A 5,495-nucleotide genomic window follows, 5' to 3' on the forward strand; every position below is an offset into this window, starting at 1 on the left:
CGGTCAAAACAATTTTTTTATTCTGACGCAAAGGGGGAAATGCACTGCCGTAAAGAAAGTAATTTTTTTAGTAATTAGAACATATGGTAACTACAAAATTTTACATAAATAATTTCAACGCAAAAGTATGCAAGCAATTGCAAATATTTGTTGTCTAAATATTGCTTGACAACACAGCTGTTTTTAAAACAAACGAATACAGAAGAATGCTGAGACTGTTATTTATAATGTAAACAATTTATTGGGTGCAAATAATTAATTTAAGTATTGAAATTCTGAAATCAGCGGTATGAACTGCTGTTCTATCTGGTATAATCGTTATTGCTGTTAAGTAGAAAAAATTAAATGGAAACCAAAATTAACAAAAAACCTAAGGAGGTAAGCTCGTTACAATTTAAGATGATCTTTGACCACACACAACAAGCCAAATGGGTTTTTGGTAGAATATTCAAATCAGACTGACATTTATACACAACAAATTAATTTTTTACTAATATAAAACCTACCAATGCGATTAAAAACGTAGATCGTGTAAGAAAAAAACGCAAATTCATTATAGCACAGTACAGTTTCATCGAAACTGTTCAATGTATTGAGTATACATACTTTTGTGCTCTAACATTCATTTGATAGCATAACATCCATTGGTTTATTACCTAATTATACTACAGCTTCTTTTGGAAGTCCTCAATATGCTTTGAAAATGAACACAAACTGATCATAAAAANTGCATGCACTTCTCTTCCTCTTAAACAAATAATTGTGCTGAACTTAGCTTTATTGCTGTCTTTTCTTTAGAACTTTTTTTTTAATAATAAAATTTTACTCGCACAGCTTGTTTACAGCCGCTTGCTGGATGTTGAACTGTCAAATTTCGATTATCGATAACTCTACAGCAACTGACGATAGTTGCCATTCGTAATGCAAATTTTCTTTCTAGTTGCGTTGTCAGCTGGCAACCGAACCGTGGTTGCGCTGCTATCCGTAACCGACCCAAAAATATAACTTAATAAATGATGCGTTGTGTTTTGCTATGTTAAAATAAATGTTTCAAAAACTATCCATAAACTAGAAATACACTGAGAAAAGAGATTACTTTTGACAACTAAATATATTTCGTTGCGCAGTGCGCGCTACCACTTAGCATGGTCTGGTTCCAATCCCTGGTCAAAGCAACAAAAATATAGAAAAAAGGTTTTTTTAACAACGGGCGCGCTCGGAAGGCAATGGCAAACCTCCAAGTGTATTTTTGTCATGAAAAACAGCTTCTCATAAAAATACAATCACCGTTCGGCGTCGGCGTAAAACTGTAGATCCCTCCTCTTTGTCCATCGGTGTCCAAGGCCATTGGTGTTTCCCTGTGAAGTTCTGCGGTTAGAAACCTTCCAAATAAAATCTTCGTGGAAAAGTAAAAGCATGTCAACATGCTTGGCTATTAGGGCAGCCAATACCAAGGAAAGTTGATCTAAAAATTATGTTCTTGGAAATCTTATTGGCTTTAAATTGTATGCATTTTTCTTACCCAAAATTTAGTATCCAAGCTAAGTGCTTGACGCCAGAACAAGTCATTTGTTACTAAAAAAAAAGCTCTAGGCTATCTAGGCTGGTGAATAATATTTCTACTATGGGGAGACAGTTTTGCCAATCTGCTGTGTGAAATGAAATCTTTTTAACAACCTCAGAATGACATATTATAGAATGAATATTTTAAGAAACCCTCTACCATCATTGATTTCAATTCATCAATTTAAGCATTTAATCAATTTAATTTTATTTAATTCATGCGTTTGAAACATAAAAGAAATTTATTTACAAGAAATATTTAATGTAGTGTAATACTTTTTAATTTTGCCACCACAAACTCCATTTCCCTATTTTTTATTGTTTTTGCTTAAATTTGGGGCAGAAAAAGTATGCACATCAACAGTCTCTGCGATTGTCAAAATTGTATATGCATTTGTCAAAAATTTCACTAGCCTGATGAGCTAGTGAAATTTTATTCACCTCATACTTGTCAAAAATTTACTCGCAGCGAACTTTGTTACCGATTCACACACGCTCTAAGTTTGAAATATGTTTGTCAAGCCGCTTGTGTGGTGCATTTCGCTCTTAAATAGTTCGATACATTGATAGTGCCATCGATAGTTTGCCATAGAGCTGCAAAACTATCGATGGTTGGACCACCATTCGATATTTTCGATAGTTTTGGGCCTCACCATTCGATATTATCGATACTATCGGTAAGAGAAAAAATATCAGAACCTTACTACGGCCGTTTTTATATTGAATATGGAAACATTACTAGAAAAAAACAGAAATGTTAGTTTTAAACACCATTTTAGTGTGATTTATTAAAAATAACAAAATTAGTATTTTAAGCAACAAATACAACACGTTCAAGTCCAAATTTTAAACAGTTTACAAAACCGAGGAAAATTCGCGTTTTTCGAGTCATCACAATTTCGAGTTTTTTAATTAGGTTTCTTAGAAAGNTGATTTATTAAAAATAACAAAATTAGTATTTTAAGCAACAAATACAACACGTTCAAGTCCAAATTTTAAACAGTTTACAAAACCGAGGAAAATTCGCGTTTTTCGAGTCATCACAATTTCGAGTTTTTTAATTAGGTTTCTTAGAAAGTTTTTGAGTATGCACTTTTGTTGTTTGAAGTTTGCTAAGGCTTGCCGTTGAATTTTGGCAATTTTTTGATGCGGATCGCTTTCCCATGGTATCGCGATAGTGGCTACCATTCATCGATAGTGGTGTCAAAGCGAAACTATCGATAGTTTCGCAGCTCTAGTTTGAAACTTTGCCAGTCTACCATGAAATGGCCTGCTGGTTTTCCGTTGGTTTTATTTTCTTCTTTGCCATCGTGATAAGTACATAGGTACGTTAATCATCAGAAAAAGACAAAATTAGTGCGTGTTTAAATAAGATTTAATTTACTGCAAAGGAAGAATTTTTAGACCAAGCAGGACTTACTAGATTAAGTGACACTTTTAAAGGTAACTCTATAACATCATTTTACAGCCCGATTCTGTGCACTTGATAAATTGAAAATCTTTATAATTTGTCATTTTTTATTATTTATCAAGAATTGGTATTCTAGCACAGAAACAAAAGCTTTTTTCTTGATAAATTATCAAGATTGAAAATGCTATTGACAAATTGAAATTTCATGTGAAATGTATACATTTTGTATATTAATAAATTTGTTTCTAACAATTAAATACTCCATGTGCCGGCATTTGAACCTGCGACACACGGAATTATAGTCACATCTCACTACTCGGCTACGCAGTCAAAAGCTTTTTGCTTTTAAATCATATTTTTCATAGTGACAATGAAATCAGTTCCACCATGTGAAATCAGTTCCACTTATGTGGAAATCGTAGAGCTTTTTGTTTTATAAATATTGACACAGAATCGAGGAAGCTTTTACTTGATAAAAATCTTGATAAAATTTCTTTACAAAAAATGTATCAAGAAAACACAGAATTGGGCCGTAAGTGACACTTTTAAAGGTAACTCTATAACATCATTTTACAGCCCGATTCTGTGCACTTGATAAATTGAAAATCTTTATAATTTGTCAATTTTTTATTATTTATCAAGAATTGGTATTCTAGCACAGAAATCAAAAGCTATTTTCTTGATAAATTATCAAGATTGAAAATGCTATTGACAAATTGAAATTTCATGTGAAATGTATACCTTTTGTACATTAATAAATTTGTTTCTAACAATTAAATACTCCATGTGGCGGCATTTGAACCTGCGACAAACGGAATTATAGTCGACATCTGTACCTACTCGGCTACGGCAGTCAAAAGCTTTTTTGCTTTTAATTTCATATTTTTCATATGTGACAATGAAATCAGTTCCACTCATGTGGAAATCAGNATGTGGAAATCGTAGAGCTTTTTGTTTTATAAATATTGACACAGAATGCGAAGGAAGCTTTTACTTGATAAAAATCTTGATAAAATTTCATTACAAAAAATTTATCAAGAAAACACAGAAGTGGGCGGTTAATGTGTGTTATGCGTGATACTTATACATACTTTGTAACAGCGTGGTCGCAAATTTTAATTATTTTTTGTAAGCGATACAGTGTATACAACGTGAACATAGTTTATTTAATTTAGCTAGAAGGAGTAAAATATTTGTTTCGAAGCAAAAATCGTACCCTTAAATAGTTTTGCAATACATATTGTTTATCAGCATGTGGAATCTTTTTTTTCGTTAGGTTAGCAGCATATCAGCGCTGCGGCGACAAAAACAGTTATGTATATACATATATATTAAAAACGGGAAATCCAGAAATATGGGTAATACAACGTTTTCATAATAGGGACCTTACATGAGCAAAATGGTAAGATAAAACTACGTGTTTGTGTACATATAATTCGATAACTTTAATTTTAGTCAAAGAGCATTCAATCTCTTATGACACATACATACAAAATTTCACTAACCCATACACACAGTTTAGTCAAACAATTTGACCATGTAATATGTATAAAAAAATTTTATGGTAGCAACGCATGAAAATGTAAGAAATCTGTATGAACTGTGATTTCGAAACGTAAATGTCAAACGCACGTACATATACGGATACGCATACTATGGAGGCTTGCCTTCCAAGCAAAAAATGGTGTAAGCAGTTGTAACATTTTTAACATGAAACTGTGAGCAAGCACTCCTTTCTAGCAGTCGTCGCAAAATCGTCGCCAAATTTCACTGGTGTTGCCAGACAATTCTTCTTTGCGTCCATTTTTTATATGTCGCCTTTCGATTTTGGTTCTGAAAAATTTTAATTGTTTAACCTTATTACCAATTGCCACTACTTTTTGTCTGTTTACACGGTGAATGCAGACAAGTCCCCCTTCAACTATGTTATCAGACACTTTTATGGTTATAACCAAATTACTGACCTGAAAAATTTGTTAAAAATGCTTCTGAGTAGGTAGTTGGTAACACTGTCACTCTCAATTTTCTTAATTTTTAATAAGACTGGCGATAAAAATACAATTGAGACATTGCTTTCCAATACTTGGAATTCTGCATCAACCCATAATTCACACTTAATGCACCCACAATCAAAAGAAGTGATTAACAATATTGCCGATTTGGATGTAAACGCCGCTAGTACGAGTGCCTGTGATTGGTGTTACCACGAGTGATGAAAATCAAGAGGAACGTACCAGCTACAAAAGGAAGAGAACTTCAAATTCTTCAGTCGACAAAAGCCAGTCCCAGGAAGTAAACGTAATAAATAAAACCGTATTATAAAGTACTTGGTACTGAAGAAGTTCAAATGCGTACATCAACAGAAAAAAGAAAGACGCAAAACGAAAAGATGCTCAAAACTCAAAAGTGCTGTGGAAAAATAAAGATAAGTTTTAAAAAAATATTTAATTTAAAATGAAGAAAAGGGCTTTGAATAACGCCATGAGCAAGAAAAACTGATTTACGAATCCAATATTAAAAA

General features: G+C 32.7%; 1 long non-coding RNA gene across 1 annotated transcript; it reads left to right on the forward strand.

The window, feature by feature from the left end:
• The first annotated feature begins 2,027 nt into the window (after positions 1–2,027).
• Positions 2,028–3,055, forward strand: LOC108380333 (uncharacterized). The gene is made up of 2 exons (XR_001849557.1): positions 2,028–2,479; positions 2,629–3,055. It is a non-coding gene; the product is annotated as an uncharacterized LOC108380333 (long non-coding RNA).
• Positions 3,056–5,495: the final 2,440 nt, after the last annotated feature.

This window comes from Rhagoletis zephyria, unplaced genomic scaffold (genome assembly GCF_001687245.7).
Source record: "Rhagoletis zephyria isolate East Lansing unplaced genomic scaffold, Rhagoletis_zephyria_1.1 Rzeph_scaffold_18918, whole genome shotgun sequence".
Taxonomy (NCBI): Eukaryota; Metazoa; Arthropoda; class Insecta; order Diptera; family Tephritidae; genus Rhagoletis; species Rhagoletis zephyria.